General features: G+C 35.9%; 1 protein-coding gene across 2 annotated transcripts in view; it reads right to left on the bottom strand.

Moving 5' to 3' along the window:
- The window catches only part of LOC150095673 (vacuolar protein sorting-associated protein 37B-like), a 113,280-nt gene extending 103,859 nt beyond the window's left edge, over window positions 1–9,421 (bottom strand). Inside the window, exon 1 of one of the 2 annotated variants that reach the window (XM_090410160.1) lies at window positions 8,984–9,421. The gene's annotated coding sequence lies outside the window, so the exon portion shown is untranslated. Of the gene's footprint in view, window positions 1–4,840; window positions 4,954–8,983 lie in introns of those variants that run through there. The other variant, XM_090410161.1, reaches the window with a different exon arrangement.
- Window positions 9,422–21,364: the final 11,943 nt, after the last annotated feature.

Raw genomic sequence — 21,364 nt, 5'->3', positions numbered from 1 at the left:
CTGATGGATTTAGAGAGAGGATCAGGTTTTTCCACGAACTGTTCAGAATAGTACCCTGATTTCTGTTGAGGTTTCTTCGGGTTATTAATACTATTGTGGCTTCCTTGAATAAACGATGTCTGTAGTCGTCATCCAAATATGGCATGGAGCTGTTTTGCCACTCTATCATGTGGTTAAATGTACAGAAATGATGTGCTAAGCCAGAAGAAATACTTCTGATCTTTAAACTCCTTGAAGTTGGTCCGATGTAGGCAAGACCACAGGAGCAAGGAATGTAATATACTCCTGGATATTTGTAGAATGGCACCTTATCTTTTGGGGATCCTCAAACCTGTCTGATGCTGGTGGTTGGTTTGAAGACCACTCTGATGTTGTAGGCTCTTAGTAGTGTGACTATTTGATAAGAAATTGACCTGATGAAAGGGATCACTACAGCAGAAATGTGCTGGGAGCTTGATTCTTCTTGTCTGGGGTTGTCACCATATGGATATTTTTTGATGATGTTCGGAGGATATCCATTTTGTGATAATGTGTTAGCTATTAGTGAGAGTTCAGTCTGTGTATCCTCCTCTTCTGATATAAACTTTCAGGCTCTATTTTTCAACATGTGGATAATGCTCAGTTTTTGTGTTCTGTGATGGTTTAAAGTATAATGAAGATATCTTCCAGTGTCTGTAGGCTTTCTGTAAATAGATTATTTGACACTGTTTGATTGTCTCTTTATCAAGATGTCTAAAAAATGCAGTTGGCTGTTGTTTTCCACTTCCACAGTGAATTTTATCTTGTTATGTATTGAGTTGATTTTATTCACAAACGATTTTAGGTTTTCTAAGCTGTCTTGCGATATAATGAAAATATCATCTACATATCTCCACCATATAGATAGTCTAGGGGACCATCATTCATTCATGTTTTTTCCTAACTTTCCATAAACAGTATTTTAACTCATTAATTATAAAAATCAAAAAACTCTCTTCCCATTGCTGACAGGTGTGTGTGTGGGGGGGGGTTTATACTGCAAAAAAAGAACTTGTTCTGTTGTAAGTAATGGAATGCCCAACACATTACACAATCTGTTCCAAATACACAAGACAAGACAGCAGCTGCAGAACTCATGTTCTACTGTTTCCAATCTGTAAGAGATGTCATAGATTGTAACCCCCCCCAATGTTAAAGTACCTCCATTTGATGGCATTTACTTGAAAATGATTGTATGCAATTCATCGAACAAGATCCCTTCTCTTATGATATCCTTGGAACTTTAGTAAGTTATGAAACAAAGTGTTATTGTCAATACCTGTCTGCAGAAGTTCATGGCAAAAGAAGTTAGAGTATTTTTTATACCAAGTTATGCTGTTTTTATTAATGAAAGGAATGTCAATGCCAGAATGTTATAACAGTCTTAGAGTTAAACACAGAACGTTGCAGCATTTAGGAACAATCACAGCTTCTGAATCTTTATAATCATTTACTCCAATAACAGATGAAAACCCAGATGGTACCAGAGAAGGTCTGTCTACATATGAATTTTTGAAGCTGTATTGCTTAAACAACTTTTATCTGGAAATCCAAAGCCTCCATGCTTCTTTGATAGTTGAAGAAATTCATTTTTAACTTCTTGGTATTAGCTGGACCAAAAATTTGCATGTTTACTATATAACTGCTTTTCCTTCAGCTTCTGTAATGTCCGTAATATTTATTATGTACAACTGAGCAGGGAACCTTTATTGAGGTCTCCTAAGTTGGGAACCAGTCCCAGAAGAGATAATGTAATGCAGAAGTCATATATTTCCTATATATTAGTAGCAAAAAGGCATAACATCTTATTATTAAAATACCCTGGATAAGAGCTGGTTGTATAAAGTGTTTTTCATTTGATTATAAATTAAAAATGCCAAAATTACATTCTTGTTTAATCCTTTATTCAAGTATAAGCAAAGTTTGTGCATGAAGTATTTTCACGACTAGGCTACTTGTATATATATAAGCTAATGACTTCACATTAATTATATTAGTATCCCATAACGCAAAGCACACATCCCTTCGGGTAGAAATATTAAAAACAATAGTCAACTATGCACCAACTTCTGCAGCTGATGATGAAACAACAGAAGACAAATGAAAAGACTTATACAATGGTATGTGAGAATTTTAGTAGTGCCAGCCTGGAGAGAAACATATAGATTCCATAGGGAATAGATGTTAGAAATGAAAGAGGAGCGCATCTGGCAAAGTTTGTTGAACCAGAGAGGCTTTATATAATGAATACTTTTTTAAAAAAGCTTTGGAAAAAGATGGACATAGAAATCTCCAAATGAGATAACAAGAAATGAAATTGTTATCTCATTTGGAGATTTAACAAGAAATGAAAACCACACTACATTATGACAAATTGAAAAAGAATCATAAAAAATGTTAGAACAATTGGAAAAATGTACTGTGACATACATCTAGATCACAGATTATTAAGAGTCATTCAACATATAGACAAAAGACAGGAAGCAAAAACATGAGCACTATCAAACCATAAACAACTAAAATATATTATTATTATATGGGCACCTCCATGGAGTCTGAAGACTCATTGCAGGAGACCCAATCTATCCACACAATCTATCATACTTAACCTTGAACCCATTAACAGAAAAAGCACTCAACTAACTCCAGCAACCCATTCCACTCATTCACCACTCTCCAAGTAAAAAATCTAGTCCTCACACCCATAATGACCACACCTTTATTCAACTTCCAGAGATGACCACCTTGTTCTGATAGGGAGCAGTTTGGCAAATTAATATAGTAGACTGATTGAAGCTTGGAAGAAGACATAGATAAAGGGCTGGCCAATGCAAAATACATGCAGAATTTATGACATAAAAGAATCACAAGGAGAGTCTCAGCCAAGAAATTCTTTAACTGTTACGTAGAAGAAGAGAGTTAAAGGATTCTGGTCATACTCGTTTAGAATAGCAAGTTACTGAGAATAAAGATACAAGAAGACTACACTAAATTTTGAATAAATAAACTACAAGAGGCAGAATAAAGACAAAGCAACCTTAAAAAAATGGGGGGAGGGAAGAAATGGAATTAAGGAAGAAGCAAATAATAACACCACTTCCCCTAGGTCAGGAGTGTTCAACCTGTCGATCGTGGAGCGATTTTTGGTCGATCTCTCGTGTATTCCTCCTTACTTACAAATTTAATTAAAACTGAAAACATAATATTTTATTTATCATTATTTTGTAGTATTTTTAATTCGCTTTAAGTGTATTGCTATTGTTTATTTATTTTTCTTTAAAATTGTCAAATCAGTAATTTTCTTATAAGTCAGGTAAATGAATTAATTTGGATCAGTGGAAGTCAAACAGTGGGATCCAGAAATAGATATAAAGACAAGGATTCAAGTTGCACGGCAGTCCTTCATGAAAATGAGAACACTATTCTGCAATAAAGACCTAAACATGGAAGTCAGATGCCGAATACTGAAATGCTACGTGTGGTCTATTCTGCTCTATGGAGTTGAAACATGGACATTGAAGGCGACAACCATCAAGAAAATCAAAGCCTTTGAGATGTGGCTATACAGAAGAATGCTAAAGATATCATGGACAGAAAAAATTACCAATGAAGATGTCTTAAAATCCATTGGCAAAGCTAAACATCTTGTACAAATAATCAGGAAACGAAAAACATCATATCTTGGCCACATCATGAGAAACGGCAAATACCAACTTCTACAAACTATTTTGATAGGAAGAATTGGTGGCAAAGGAACTAGAGGAAGAAAAAGAATATCATGGTTTGACAACATCAAGATATGGACAGGAAAGAGCAGTGCACAACTGCTCAGATTAGCACAAGAGTGCAGTTTGTTCGCCAAGATGGTCGCTGACCTTCGATAGAAGATAGCACAATAAGAAGAAGAAGGAAGTCAAACAGCGAGCTGAGTGAATACAATTATAAGCAAAGTGTAAAAACTCGATTGTAGCTTAAATATTAAATCCAAAGCACATTACATCGATTTTTTACTTAGGTTAAGTCCCATGTGAATATTGTAAAAAAATAAACTTTGTTTGTCTCAGTATAATTTGTATTAGATGTTTTTGTAAATAACTCTTTTGAAGCTAACTGCATATACTGCTTTAATAAGAATATGTTAGAGTATTAAAAACAAAGGCAATGTTTTTGTCGTCAAAGCTGTACATGGAGGCATTAGAAAGATTGTTATTGAAACTTGTATGGATGAGAGACATGGGGGCTCTAAGTGTAAATATCTCTGAAGTCAGTCAGAAAGAGTTCAAACAACTTTCCGATGGCCGGCAACTTACAATCAAAAGAAAGTGGAGGAGAACAAAAGGCATGCCGAACTTGAAACTTAAGATGAAAGACTCATACCGATTCTTTGGGGGTTGCCAAACTTCATGTGAGGTCTCAGAGGAGGCCTAATAAAAAGGGACTGAAGCAAGCAGAAGAGGTACAGGTTCCAGAATTGCTGTCAGAGAGGAGGCCGCCTGGTCCAGAGTCACCGTCAGAGAGACTGCCCAGATCCACATTGCTTGAGAGAGAAGTTTCCCGCTTCCAGAAAGGAGCTGCTCAGTTCAAGACATCGCTAGAGAGAGACTACTTCTAGGCCACAGACAAGGTTTCAAATTGCCGAAAGGAAGATTCCAATTGGAGAAAAGTTTCCAGGCCAGGTTAATGTCAGACATTCACCAGTGTGTTGCGTTTTCATTACAATTTAATGAATCAAACGACTTCACTGATATTGCTCAGTTAATGGTATTTATTCACATTGTATTTCAAGATTATTCAAGTAAAGAAGAACTTTTGAAAATTATACCATTATTGGGAAGGACTAGGATAGAAGACATTTTTTCGGCATTTGATGAATTTGTGAAACAACACAAACTTCCACTTTTTAAACTTGTGTCTATTACTACTGATGGTGCTCCTGCAATGATAGGTAATAAATAATGCGTCATTTCATTATGTAAAAACGATGACAAATATCTAGATTTTTTAACGTACCACTGTATTATTATTCACCAACAAGTATTGTGTAGTAAAAGATTAAACACAAAAGATGTTTTCGATATTACATTTAAAATTGTAAATTCTGTTCAAGGAAAAGTCCTGCAATGGCAGTTATTTAAATTACAGGCAGATGATGATAGGGAACTTCTGTTATACAGTAATGTTCGCTGGCCCTGCAGAAGTCAATTTTTAGAAAGATTTCTTGTATTAATTAACGATATAAAAAATTTTCTTGATGAAAAAGGAGATATTTATCCACAATTTAGTGATAAAAGATGGTTGTCACACTTATCATTTTTAGTAGATTTCTGTACGAAATTAAGCAATTTAAATTTAGAGTTACAAGGCAGAGATAAAAATTTACTTGACATGTTAAGTTCAATAAAAACTTTCCAACAATACTCACTTTTATTAAAGAAAAATATAAATGACCGCGAATTTAGACATCTCCCATGTTTATTAAAATTTTTTGAACAAAATCAAGAAATGCTTCGCTATGATTTAAAATAATTTATTCGTGAAATAGAATTAGTTGAGGAAGAAATAAATTCACGATTTAAAGATTTTAATAAAACTGAAATGATTGTATCTTTTATCAATAATCCATTTCAAGAAAACTTGAACATCACGGAAATTTCAAATAAAATTAGTGGGCTGTTTGATATAAACCAAGCTGAAGTAGAACTTGAGATAATAAACATTCAGAATAGTTTACATTCAAAATCAATAAACACTGAAGTCATTTGGAAGTATGCACATGAAAAATTCCCAATATTAACTGATATTGCGTGAAAAATTCTGTCGTGTTTCGAATCGACATACTTGTCAGAATCCGCTTTTTCAAATATGACCGTCATAAAAAATCAATTAAGAAACCAAATTACAAATGATCATTTGGATGATTGTCTGAGATTGTTCCCTTCTTCATATCAACTTGACTATGAAAATATTGCAAGGTCCAAACAATGCCAAATTTCACATTAACTTTTTTTTTAAATCAACCAGCATTTCCTATAACTTGTGAGCTTGTAATCGATCTGTTGTGTTTTCTAACTTTGGTTTTCCAAAATAGAGAAATAAATATTTTATTCCAATAAATTTGTTTTTTTTTTTGTTGTATTAAAATAATTAAAAGTGATAAATAAATTTTTAAATACACAAATAAAGTTTTTAGTTGTGTATTTTTTTTAGTTGTTTATTTGTGCGTAATCAGATATCAGGTTGGAGGAACATGATCTATATAAGAGAGTAGATTGCTGAATAATTTTTTATAGAAAAGTAGCTTGCGCAGTAAAAAAAGGTTGAACACCACTGCCCTAGGTGAACCGAATATCAGGAAAACAAAAAGAATAGAAATGGAAAAAATCATCCAGAATTACTACAGTAAGCTCTACTAGTACACACAAAATGTCACTTAAATAAAATTAACTGAGTAGAAAGAAATGTCAAAAATACTACCAGAATAGTTTATGCAATCAATCAGATAAAGGAGACAGAGCACCAGGGACAGATGTAATAAGAATAGAAGATATCAAGGCAGGAGGAAATATTATTTATAAACCTCCAGTAACAAGGCTCACTTGGTACCTAAATTAAGGTAGAATACTTGAGGAATGGAAATCATATAAAACTATTATCATCCATAAAAATTGAGAAAAGAGAATATTGAAAACTATAGGGCAATATGTCTCCTGTCCCACTGGTATAAAATATTAACAAGAACCATACTAAACAGAATCATAAAAACAATATATGGAAATATTAGCAAAGAGTAATCCACAATCAACCATACACATACAATAAACCAACGAACTGAAAATTGTAGAGAATATCATCATCCACATTGTCTGCTATTTATTGATTTCAAAAAAAGCATTTAACACAGTAGAACATAATGTGGTTTTCCAGGCACTAAAAGATCAAGGAATTGAACAATCATATATCAAGTTAATTCAAAACATATATACATGTGGCAAAACCCAGATTACTCTTTTTAATAAATCCCTTGAAAGATGAGATCGCATTTTCTTGAAGACATGGACGTGTGATATCATCCAATCACTTTACAGTAGCTCTAGAAACCATTCTCAAAAACAAAAACATGGATGGAGAGAATCTTAAAATACTCCTGTTTGATGATGATGTGGTTCTGACATCTCATCAATCATCTGAACTAGAAATAATGTTGAACAAAATGGAGTTGTACTGTAGAATCTCGGGATTACAAATCCACCGTCACAAGAAAAGTAGATTAAACATGAATACAGTCATGACTACCAAATCAAACTGCAAAATAAAGCAATAGACAGAGCAGAGGATCCAGAGGCAAGCAATCAATATTATGACATATCTGTGGAATGCTTCCTATGAGGATAAACTAAAGATCTGTGGGTTGTAAATATTAGTTGATAGAAAAGAGCATATATGAAAGAAACACATAAGTTATTAAAAAAGGCTCTATAAGATTGACACTGAAGACTTTTCTTTCAATACATAGCAGGAAAAGAGAAAACAAAGGGTCATCTCTGAAAACTATGCAAGAGTGTGATTAGCAAAAGTTGGGGATTTGCTTGAAGGATGGTGAATGGTTTGCCAAAGGTGGCTGAGGGATTTGTCAGTGAATGAGTTCAAGAAATACGATTGATAAATAGACGTAAAAAGTTGTGTGGGTCTCCCACAATATGTACGACACCATGGAAATAACATCATGCATGAGGAACAAAAACAAAGCACTAATTACAAGAATTCAGACACAGACCACTGAAATCAGAATCACATGGCAGAGTCCTCCCAGAAAAGATTGGCAACCAATGGCAACCATTAGCTTGCCAACTAATCCACTAGTTGACAAGGTGTACTATTCCTTGTAGTCTCCAACTGCTTAACTTATTTGTTAATGATATGTCAAATGGATTGAAAGGGGATATTCAGTTGTCTGAGGACACCACACCTTGGAAAGAGTTATAAGTGATGCTGATGTCATCTCCTTTCAGGAAGATTTAACAGACTTTTAGTTTGAATAAATGAGTGGGGTTACATTTTTAATGTTAATAAGTATAAAGTGCTGCACTTATTAACAATAAAATCAGTGTGTACTTTTGCAAAATGTGTAAGGATACACACTGAGTAAAGGAACTGTGCTTCAGTATAGCACATACATATACCAAAATTTTAAAAACGTGCCAATCATGCAGTGTAATCAAATATTTAATTACACTGGCATTCCTAGCTGATACAAAATTTTCATTGTGCCTGCCACTAGTCAAAGGATGGTTATGGAGACTTAAAAAAAAAAAACTATTAACACTGGTATTATGTATCACAAGCTTAGCATTTTACAGGCTTTGGTAGGCATATATAAAAATGCAACCTCTTGATTCAGATTCCACAGAAAACGGATATTACTGGAAAATAATAAGCAGTAGAAGACTTTCACCGAGCTGCATAACGCTGCTGCTTGGTTACTTGAAGTGCCACAGAAGAGATTTGTTTTCAGGACAAGATTCCCGGCTTATCTAACCCTCAATCCACACATCGTTCTAGTATGTTAATAAGTTTCCAACAATTCATGGTGAATTAACATAAAATTATTGCAAAACCACATTAAATAATATGGCATGAATAATTTCTGTTGGCATATATACTGGAAATTGAGTCGTATATCAAAACTGAAATAATCTCTCACTTCACAAGCTTTTACATCAGTTTGATCCACTATTATTACTCTACCACTCAAATTAAAACCTGCTATAAAAGCTTTCCGCTACTCCGTATTCCAAAACAAAACTTAGAAAAGGCCGAGGCTTCACGGATTGTCGGTTAAATGCATAAAACTCATACAAAGACGACATATATATAATTAAAACAAACTAATCCGAAGCTTCCAGTTTTACATACAGCAATCGCTGGAATTATTTCAAAACTAACGAGGTACATGTATAAAACCCACCTTTCAAACGCAGTAATTCGAGGCCTGGTATTCCTGCTTTCACCTAGTAAAAACAGGTCTACGCAGAATTCATATTCAGAAAAGTCACTTTTTTCGGTATGACTCCCATCACTAAAGCTGAAATACTAATTAAATTTGGGATTTATAATGGTCTATCAGTAACACCGCTTGGACAAGTAAATGATTCATATTTCTTCCGATAAGAAAGGTAGCCAAAATGGATATTCGACATAAGAATTTGGCTAATGCTATTGTCAGCTGTTACGGTCAACAAATAATAAATTTGTTAAGTCACTGAAGCATACTAACACCATCCAAACTGAACGGTTGCATGTATCTGTAATTTAGTTATTGATTTCAGTTCACTAATTATTCATTAAGCTTGCAACTATTAACTGCAAACAAGCTCTTTCACTAAAAGCACTGAAAAGTTAGAACCTACTAAGAATAATTACGACATATAACACCAGATGGCAGCGTCAAATGAGTAATAGTCAGTAAACAATTTTAAATATTAGCCAATATTCATCTGTCATTCTAATCCAGTCACTGAAGCTTAAAAAAATGATGTAAAGATCTTATTGCGAAATAGCTTTGATTGCTTCAGTTTAGGGATAACCTAAGGGCCAATCAGTTACCTCTCATACAGTTACCTTTGATAACGTAATATAATTCTTTGACATATAGTATATAGCAGGAGTTTTGATTCAAGCAGGAAGCTGTCAGCGGATCCAATTGAAAATTAGATTTAACAGCTTACAAGCGCCTTCACAAATAAATAAATAGGACATAAATATAGGGCAGTAGTTAATTACAGTCAGGATATGTGTGACAAGAATTGACTAATGAATCTCATTCTAAGTTAAGAGAGAGTTTATGCAGCATGGCAAAATGTATGTTAGGGAAATAAGCGGAGGAAAGTGAATAATTCATTTTTCATGGTCAGCCAAAATCCAGAATGTGATGAGCCATTTCGCGAATGAATTTTATCATGTGTCTGTGGGGGGTGCCACTTTATACCGCGCGACTTCTAACAAGCTTCCCAATCCGAATTTTGATCGTTATCACGGTGCTCTGATATCTACGTCGAGCTATACATGTCCGGATCCTCAATTATGTTCATGCACTTCGTTACTATCACGTTACCATGTACAGATTTGAGCTTCCGTAGCTCAGTCAGCATAGACGAAGCCAATTAGTTGAAAAGACTTGGGTTCAATTCCCGTGAGCGACGTAAGGAATCTTTATCTGTTCTTTTTCCACGAAAGGTGAGTTTTCCTGTCTCGTACGGTGGTGGAGGGGGGTTTCACCAAGAAACTCGGGTATTTCGTCCCCAAGAACAGGCATCTCAGACATAGGACACACCGGGATGCATACAGCAAATCATCTTATCCTCGAAATACGGTAGCAGTTAAATTTACGTCGACATAGCAAGGTAAAAGAGAAAGGAAGGAATAAGGCCTAAGTTCGATTCTTGTCATGAGAAAAAGAATCGTTATACGTTTTTTTTTTAAATTGAAAGTGAGTTAGCTGATCTCATACAGTGATAGCAGGATTTTTTTTCCCAAAACTCGGTTTTTTTAATCCAGCATACAGGCAAATCGACCTTGAAAGCAACATAATTTACAAACAAAAAATACTACTGTGTAGCTCAGCGAATGTGGCGTTTGCACACTACGGCGCCTGACCCCACGAAGGAAGACTTTGTTTCGCACCTAGTCGTCGACTAGAGGAAATGTTTCTAAGCGTTGTTTCGACCAGTTCCCGAGTTAGTCGATCTCTGGCATGGGTAAACAGGTATTTTCCTGAAACTCGAGTTTTTCGTCCCGTAAACTCAAGAAAATCGAACGTAGAATCCACATTATGTCAGACATTAAATTTATTGTGTTAGGGTTAGGGACCAAGAGATGCAGCACTTGTTGAGCCGTCTCTCTTCACTGCGATGCCGCTTAATTAGTGATAGCCTTTGGCCAACAATCTCTGATTGGCTGCCATTAGAGATTGAACTGCCCACTCAGTCTTCAAAAGTTAGGGATTAACGGCCTCGTCTACTCCCTATACGGCAATAAAAAGGCCTTAGCTGATTTTTTTTTAATACTAGTGCTGGGAAGTAGAAACGTTGGCCTAGTGGTTAGCACAGTTCGCCTTTAGCTCTCATAGAGTGCAGACGATTTTTCTAGTGCTCCCTAAATTTAGTGACCTACGCGACCCTCACTCCAACCTCAAAGTTGAGGCCGAAAGTCAACCGTCACTTCCCAGATCAATGCAAAGGTTCACCAAGAAAGAACTGTAAGTTCCTCTTTGTTTTAGTACTCTCGTAGTATGCATAGCATTATGAATAAAATTAACTCTACTGAACTTAAATTATACAGAGAACAAAACCTGTAAAAATCGCTCGCAAGACCTGTAAAAATGGCTAAACTTACCACAGTAAATAGACTAATCTAAAACTGTAATTCTCAAATGTCATACAAAATGCGGTCCTAACATTGAGAAGGACATTATTAAAAGTCTTGCTAAAAACAAAGTTAAAAGAAGTTATGTGTGGCAATTAGGCAATCTAAAATATAACTATGTGTTCCTACATTCGTTCAAACAACTGATGGCTAAAGAAATATATACCAGCATACGGAACATCCAACTGAGAAATGTTACCTGTGAAATTATTAATATACGGAGGCTGTTCAATAAGATATAAGACTATATTTATAAAGAAAACAGATTACCTTTAATCGTCATCATTTACATGGTCTTTTTTCGAAGTAACTACCGTGAGGCTGTGCAAGATCAGGACTGTATGGAGGGTGTGGTAAGATATCTATGTTGTTCTTCTGCGAAACGTCCACTACACAACCAGCAATATGTGGCCTTGCATTATCGTGGTGCAATAAGAAGCCATTCTTCAGCAATGGAAGCTTCCTTTTGATGTGCTGTACCATTGTCCGTAAAACATCCGCATAGTATGAGCCGTTTACAGTATTCCCGGGTTCTACAGCGTGTTGGTAAACAATGCCTTCGTAGTCAAACACATTATGGTCATAACTTTACCAGCCGATTTTACACTTTAAGCTTTCTTGGGGGTAGGGGAATACGGATGCTTCCATTCACTGCTTTGTTGTTTCATTGTAGGGTCATAGTGATACAACCAAGCTTCATCTGCTGTAATGATGCGTTTTAAAGAAGTTGTCGCCTTCTTGTTCCAGTCTTTCTTTCCATTCTGTGCACACATCCACTCGATGCTGCATTTGCTCCGGTGTCAAGAATTTGGGAATCCATCGGGCGCAAAAACGTTTTAGTTCCCAAATGTTCAGCCATGACTGAGTGAACACTTCCCACAGAAATATTCAGGACAACATGCAGCTGGCGTACTGTAATTCTGCGATCCTCCTTGCTGATAATCGCTGCTGTGTTGATCATTGTCGCTGGGATGGACGTTGAAGGTGTTCTCTCATGTTCAAGATCTTCCACATTTTGCCTTCCTTCCTTAAAGTTTTATGCCAGCGAAAAACACTTGCCCTCAACATTGCTTCATTGTGGAAAGCTTCGCGTATCATGATAAAAGTGTCCGATGCCGATTTTTGCAAACGCACACAAAATTTAATTGCATAACCCTCTTCTAAGGATGCTTCCATTTCCAAGACTGGTCGCGGCTCGCAGGCACGCCGAAACAAGCTTACGTTTAGTCACGTGACACTCTGGCACATCAGCCCGTATACGCCATCTATCAACTTCTTTTGTTAATAGAGACAGCAACATTTCTTTATTCCACAGAAATTAATATTGTGATGAGTGATTTCGAGACAGTAAAATTAGTCTTATTACTTATTGAGCAGCCCTCATAAATGCATGTAGAACACTCGAAATTTTAATACACTGGATTGTACCCCAAATCCCAAATCACTTGATTGCTCTCCACTTTGAAAAATTCAGGAAAATAGCATTTCTGGAAAACATCTCAACAATTAAGAAAAACGATTGGTCGCATGTTCTAAGCAACAAAAAAAATTAATTATAGAACTAAATGAAGGTGCCAAAATTGACGAGACCATAACCTTCTTCACATGTAATTTATACATGTGAAGAAGGTTATGGAAATAGTCGTCATCCGAGGAGGCAGCCATCTTGCTTCCGCTATAAAAACATCGGCACTGCAATGAACCGAAATGCGAAAAGTGCAACCTTATTCTGAACTTTCAGGAGTAAAACGGTAAATCTTTGAAAGAAGACGTTAGCAAACTAACAGGTGAATGCAACTTCGATCCCAGGAATATCATCAAATATCATCGTTTTGGACCCATAAACAAAAGAATGGACGAAACGAACTTTACACGTCTCGTAAAAGTGAAATATCATACACCAACAAACACATCCTAATTAATAACGGTGATAAATAGCAAGCTCAAGGACAATTTCCCCCAATCGCGTGTACGTGCTCGACCTGACTTAATCTTTGCACAAAGAGAACAAAGATGCCAACTCCGAAGACAACTAGAAGAAAAACTCCAAAAAGGGGACAACAGCTGAACCATAGACTACAAATAAACCAAACTAGTGCAAAAACCAAGTGACGCCACTAGTAACTACCAAGGAGACCAGTATGTAGGCACTGCATAGGAAACGTGCAAGACCTTTGCACATGCCCCACAGACCCTTGCATATCCACTACACCAACATCCGTGGTCTCAACTCCAACCTTAACAGTGTCCACTATCATCTGCTCTCAATCAAACCCCACCTACTCTTCTTAACAGAAACTATCCATCTCAAACATCCAAACTCTACACTACTTAGCTTCTTTCAACCCAAGGGTGGTGTGTGCACATATATCCGCTCTGACATACCATTCCAGAGAGCACCTAACCTAGAATCACCCAACTTTGACTTTCTTTGACTAAATATATCCCTCTCCTACTCAGTCAAATTCATCTGCTGTCTCTATTGCTCTCCTAATACCACCAACCGCTCCGAGCTCTTTAATTTCCTCTCCTCAAAAGTTGATTTCCTCTAGCCCCACTTTCCTAATAGTGAAATCATCCTCCTAAGCAGTGGTGAGCTACAAAAATTTTAACAAAGGGCTCATATCGTCGAGCAAAAAAAAAAAAAAAAAAAAAAAAAAGACCTAACTTAGCCATTATAATACTTATATTGCGACTTTGGAGAGCTTCTCACAGATATGATAATTCCTGTAGGATATCAATCATTAACAATAGATCTTCTAAAAATTCCAAATTGAGAAGTCTGTTTAAAAAGTCCTTATATTTATCTTTCGATGCAAAATGCTTGCATAAAGCAGGGTAATTTCTCCACACAGCGAGAGCCGTTCATAAAATGTAAGCTGCCCATCATGGTCCAAACACATAGCCGATCTTTAAATCGATACAAAGATCTTTTGCAATCGTATTTAATTCTCGTTGATTTTTTGCTGATTGATGATAAAAAGCATATAATTTATCCATAAATATTTCAAAATGATTTATTTCTTTAATGATTTTTATCTAATCGTCTAATGCTAAGTGTAAACGATGACCGCAATGCCAAATCACAACAATGGAGAAATTTTTGTAGAGGTTTGATTGCAACACCTGATTAGTTTCCTAACATTACACCAGCTCCATCAGAACAAAATGCAATGAAATGATTTTTAAATAGTTCTCGGAAAATCCATATGAATTTAAAGTAGCAATTATAATAGCAATTATAGTATTATACCAAAGATTATTAAAGAAAAAGAACAAAGGGCTCGCAAATTTGAGAAAAATTTAACAAAAGGCTCGCGCGAGCCCGTTATAGCTCACCACTGCTGATAGGTGATTTTATGTCCATAACACCAACTGGCTCTCTTCTTCCAGTTGTACAGATCCTGCAAGCAGAGACGCTGAAATATTCGTTATCACCAACGACCTTACACCAATAGTTCACAAGCCGAACAGAATAACAGATAATCCAAATCACTCCCCAAATACCATAGATCTCTTCCTTACCAATGACCTTTCCAAATATACAGTGAATGTAGTGAGCCGCCTGCGTAATTCTGGCCACAATCTAGTGCTCATCTTTTGCCCCATGCAACAACGCTTACACAGTCACAACTGCACAAGAGTAGTTTGGTATTATAACAATGCCAAATGAGACTGTCTCCAAGCCTACTATACTTCATTCCCATGGTTGGACTATTGTTTGCAGTCTACCAATCCAAATATATGCACCGAACATATCACCAAATTAATCCTCATTGGCATGATAACATGCATTACCCACACCACTCTGAATTGTTGTCCCCAATCCAAACCCTAGTTCTCCAAAAGATGTGCCAAGACTGTACTAATGAAAAACTAGGCATGCCACAACTGGCTCAAATTAGGAACTCCATCCTCCTTCAGTGCCTATACTGAAGCTTGAAACAGATGCAAAAAAACATCAATAATTCCAATACAGAATTTGAATGGGCAAAAAACTTGCAGTCTGTCCCAACGGCGGCCATGCCTTTTGTTCTCTTGCCAAAGCAATTGGTCTCAACTTTTGCTCTACAATACTCACATTACTCATACGCAGATGGCTCAATTGCAACATCACCCACAGAAAAAGATAATCTCCTGGATAACCAACAATGGCAATGACCCCCCCCCAGTCATTCCAACTGCCCAACATAAAATGCTCCCTGTTTCCTTTCGCCAGAAAGAGATCAAAAATCTGTTGTCAAAATAGACACAAAAAAGCCCCTGGCTCTGATTGCATTCCTCCAGTTGTCCTCAAGGTCTGTGCGGCAGAACTGACTCCTCTCCTATACCGTATGTACACACTATCTTACTCCACTGGTATATATCCCAAAGCCTGGAAATTGGCCTATATTCAACCAATTCCCAAAAACGGAGACAAATCCATCTAACTATTGCCCTATCTCACTCACCTCGATCCTATCTAAAGTGATGGAGAAAACCATCAATTCTCAACTGCTACTCTACCTTGAAGGTACCCAGCTATTAAGTAACCACCTGAACGGATTCTGCCGATGCCGATCAACAGGTGACATGCTCTCATATGTCAGCCATCTCTGGACATATGCCATGGAAAAATTTAGTGAATCCCAAGTAGTTCACTTGATATCTCTAAAGCCATTAACCGGGTCTGGTACAAAGACTTACTAAGCAATCGTCCATCATTTGGACTGTCTCAGGGCTTCTGCAGATGGATTGCCAACTTCCTGTCTGGATGCACACTATGTGTGATGGTAGATGGCTCCCTATCCTCCCATCATCCAACTAATGCTGGGGTCCCAGAAGGTTCAGTTCTCTCACCAACCCTCTTCCCTCTGTACATCAATGACCTACTTCAGTTGACCTCCAACCAGTGGTAGCCATTAAGGTTTAAGTGGTGGTGCTGCCTATATATAAAATAATTTTAAAAAAATTCTTTTTTTCCTAATTAGTAACCAATTTTTTAATAAATAAATTTGTAGACTTATTAAGGTTCAGTTCTCTCAGCGACCCTCTTCCGTCTGTACAACAAAGGCCTACTTCAGTTGACCTCCAACTCAATACACAGTTTCCAGGTGACAGCACATTGCACTCCTCCCTTTCATTTGATAAACCTTACCCTACACAACTCATTTCAACCCACAGAACATCAACCACAACTTCCCTTAATTTAGACCTCCATGACATTCTCCAATGGGGCTAAGATAACCTCGTCAACTTGAATGTTAATAAAACACAGTTCTGTCTTATTTTCAACAAAAAAATAACCATTTTCCCCCATTATTATTTTTGATAACACTCAAATTCCCAGACAGTATGAAATATCTTCTCGGAATAACCATGACATCAGGCCTCTCCTGTCATAAACACATTAGAACCATGGCATCCTCAGCTTCCAAAAAACTAGGCTTTTTCTTTCGCTCAAGACATTACTTCACTTCAAAACAGCTGTTAACCTTATACAAATCGCAAATCCGCCCAGCAATCGAATACTGTTCTCACATATGCAGTGGGGTTCCTAAAAGTTTCCACAAAATGCTTGACTGAATACAGAGGAGAGCAATTAGACTTATAAATGATCCATCTCTTACCGACTCACTCCCCCCACTTTCACATAGACGTTTAGTCTCTGCAATTTGTATATTCTACAAATATTTTCATGGAAAATGCTCATCTGAAACAACATCAATAATTCCCCCGCTCTGTACTGAACCCATTGGAACCTGTACAGCCACCTCCCAACATCCCTTCACAGTACACCTTGAAACCTACAGAACAAATTACTTCTCCTTCATCCCTGCTACAGATGTACTGTGGAACAGCCTTCGCACTGATTGTACTGTGGAACAGTCTTTGCACTGATGTATTTCCCAAGGAATACAATATACACGCTTTTAAATCGAATGTCAACAAGTTTCTTCTTTCCCATCCCACTACCCATATATGGTACTAAAGTACTATAGGTTGACCTGCCAAGCGTTCGTATATGGGCCCAACATAATAAAAAAAAAAAAAAAAAAAAAACACATAGGTCATGTAGCAGAGCAATTCAAGTGGAGCACGTACACTTCCATGTTGTGGCAAAACTAAGCATCTCCTGATATGGATGGCGTACGTGCTACACAGAAGGATATAACAAAGCAAAGAAGAAAATAAGAGAATAACAATTAAAGCAATAACTCATCAACAGACATCATGAAAAGGGAAAAAAATTAAAAGGGAAAGAAAAAAAATTTCACGTTTCAAAAAGGCAACCAAACCACTGTTGCCGAAATGTCTATATAAAACGATAAGAGGCAGAAAGCCAGAAAAAGAAATTGCCGAAAGTCGTCCTGAGCCATTAGAAGTATTACCAGATGAGACTAGAGAAAAGAATTATACAAGTGACCAGTAGTGCACTTAGAATTTAATCTTGGGAGGTGGGGTGCCAAGTTGAGTAGATGATTTGAGAATACAAATGGCAAGCTCACTCATTTCTCCTTGGATGAGCAGACATCTTTTGGAGGAGAGGAGGGTGGGATGAGGGGGAGCATTGTAGGGTAGACCACTGTCACCCTCTCGATTACCCTTTCATCCTCCACCACCTAATGCTATATATTTTTTCCATCCCAACAATTTTGGACATATGAGTGAGAGAACTAGTCACATGCACTAACATCAAAAACGCTGTTTGAGGATAAAAATACTTAACACAATAATTATAACTAATATAAAATACCATTTTATTTTTTTTTTTTTTATAAAATACCATTCAAGCCACAGAGATAAAGTTTGCCCCATGATGTAAAAGAGTAAGATAAAAATCACATCAACATGATATACACCAGCATGTGAAAATGTATCCATGAGTCATCTGCACGAAAGTTACATTTTTGAAGTAATGCCCAAAGTACACAGTACTATAAGGAAAAACAATTGAGTCGAGTGAATTTCAGTTACTGCAATTCATTCATCCAGTGCAGCTATCGTATTGTGTTGTGTTGTTTTATGTCCCATAAAGTAAAATAATGGGTGAGTCACAAAAGTCTTTGAAATTTTCTTTCTTCAGGAAAATAGCACGAGACAAAACTCTTCACATAGCTCTAAAAGGATAGAAACCTATTATTATTTCAGAAGACACTTACATTGTAATGTGGTCATCTAGGACCACTTGGGAAAAGTTACACAGGAAGTGGTCTGATATCCTCGCGTACTTGCAAAGAAGAGTTCACTACGAATTGGACATCGGTGACTGTTATATTCTGAAAAGCCAAGATGGGGGACTAACACTCGATGATACAGGAGCTGGTGGAAGTAAAGTTTTCTCTATTAGTTGTGAAGAAGCTGAGAGATTTTCACCAAAAATGTACGATGCTGATAATAATTTACTATTTTTGGAAACTGAATTACCAGCTATTCGTATCATGGGAAGATTATCGCTAACCATCTAAATTCGTCAATGGTAAAATTAAACTTTCAAGATTTTATTCAATTCGATAAAGATTCTTTATTTTGGGACATTTACGAACATTATACAAAAACTGTTGTGTATATCTGGTGACAAAAGAATACATGGAAAGTTTACGGAGTCATGGTGTCATTTCCAGACTAATGCAATATCAAATGTATGGAGCTGTGCTTCCTGTATCAGCTCTTGCATGACCAGTTATTTTGATGTAATGTAACCAAGAAACAGTGAGTAACGAACGTTTTCTTTATTGATCTCTTTGAAAAATGTTAAGAGTGTAAACTAAATATTGTGAAATATTTTTAGGTAATGACATGTTTCGAATTTTTCTCTGTGAATATACTTGTAAATAATATTTCAGCAAAATAAAATATGCATTTGTAAACTTAAATGAATAAAGATGCGTGTTGTTGTTTTGTTTTTTCTACAGTAAAATTTTTACTCAGTTATTCTGTTTAAAAATTGATATATCCATAACTTTATAGCTTAATGCAATTATGTTTAATTATTGTAAAAAAAATATGACTACGGTGAAATTAATGTTGGGAATGGAGAAAAAAAAGTGGAGAAAACTGATATCCATGTAATTGATTATTTTAGAAATTGTCTAATGCTACCTATTGACATTGTTTGAGTTATCTGTAAACATTTCGTTCAAATACGCGAAAATCCGAACTGATAATCTCAAATAGAATGTTGTTGTCATTAGAACACAGAAGGAGAATGCATAAACATCAAAAGGGAGGATATCAGTCATGATTAGACACGTTGAGTTTTATGCTCATCTAAACATATTACTATAGTCAGCTAAAAAAAAAAAATCAGCTAACGCCTTTTTATTCCCGTATATACAGGGAGTAGGCGAGGCTGTTTTTAGCCCTATCTAACTTAGAATTAGAATATTACTAGTCTAAAGTTTTAAATGTTTGGAACTTTGTAACATAGAAATTAACAAAGTATACTACAGGGCTAATATTCATTTGAAATAATAAGAAATAATTATTTATTTGTGCTGGCAAAAGAAGTTTTTAATAAGAAATCGCTAGCGGAGAATACCAAACCTTATTTGTCTCATTTCCTTTACTTAAATTTACTAATGCTAAAGAATATAATAAAATAAAATTTCAGTAACAGAAGTAGGTGTCAAGCACAAGGAATCGTAGGTAAAATTAATAGCCAGAGAAGGACAACCAATTCATCACAGTTTTGCATGCAAATGCAGTTTGTGTATGCCAATGAAGGAGACATAAAAACTTGATTTTGAAAAACATATTTTGAATTTTTAAAAGTAAAATAGAGAAAAACAACCCTAAAAAAGATATAGTTGTGTATATATATATATATATATATATATATATATATATATATATATATATATATATATATATATATATATCGAACCGTCGCGGGAGGGAGGATATGAGTCATGATCAGACACGTTCAGTTTTACGCTGTTATAAGGCTTTTTGTAAAGCAAATTTGTCACTTACTTCTTGAACATAGCTCACTCTGCATGTCGGATGTTTCACCAGGTAAGGAAATAAAGTCTATAATTTTGTCTTGAATACCACAATTTGGCAAAAAAGTACCGCACAACGAATAGAAAAAATCTGATGTCTTTTTTTGTTTGATGCATCTAAACCAGTACTTTCCAAACTGCGCCAAGGCCCCCTAGGGGTTCGTTAGTTTTCTTGTGGGGACCATGAAATAATGAAAACAAATTTAAAATGTTTTGAGATTGAGTAATTTTTTTTATCTTAAAAGAAACGTGTTTAATTTTTATTTCATTTTTGTTAGTTTTTATATTTTAATGGAAAAAATCACACAATGATGTTGGTTCTGTTGGTTCACAAATTTTGTTTCCTGAGTATTTCGGTGCTTAAAGATATTAGTAAATATATGCTTATCAGAGCGACTTCGCTGATAGCACAGATCACATGCATCGAAACTATAAACGACGGGGATTCCTTTATTCACGTAATTCACAAATTTCATCTTTTTTGTCCGAGGAGAGCCAATGGGGGTCATGAAATATTTTAATTTTTCCAAAGGGGGCCTTTACATCCTTAAGATTGGGAAGCACTGATCTAAACTGATAATGCCTTTTTTATTATTCAAATCCTCTATTATTTCGCTTAGTATGTGTGGTGATAAAACATTGGTAATCCTGCTTTTGATTTTGTACGTGATGAAGAAAATTTTGGTTCAAAAATTTTATTTATCAATGTCGACAGGCAGTTATTTGCGTGAAAACAAGAGCTTCGCTTGCTGTAATTTTATCGCTTTCACTATCAACACGTCTCACCATAAACGAGCTGATGTTTTTAACTGAAGCCAAAGTCTTTTCCGCATCATTGTGCATCTCGTACGTAGATGTTAGTTGATGTCGCTTCTACCTCCATGAGCAACGGAAAAATGGACATTACAATGTTGGCATACCACTTTAGTTCCATCCAGTGG

Source organism: Typopeltis vanoorti, chromosome 20 (genome assembly GCF_054136105.1).
Source record: "Typopeltis vanoorti isolate ZY-2024b chromosome 20, IOZ_Tvanoo_1.0, whole genome shotgun sequence".
In the NCBI taxonomy this organism is placed as follows: Eukaryota; Metazoa; Arthropoda; class Arachnida; order Uropygi; family Thelyphonidae; genus Typopeltis; species Typopeltis vanoorti.
This window is presented reverse-complemented; position numbering and strand designations above follow the sequence as displayed.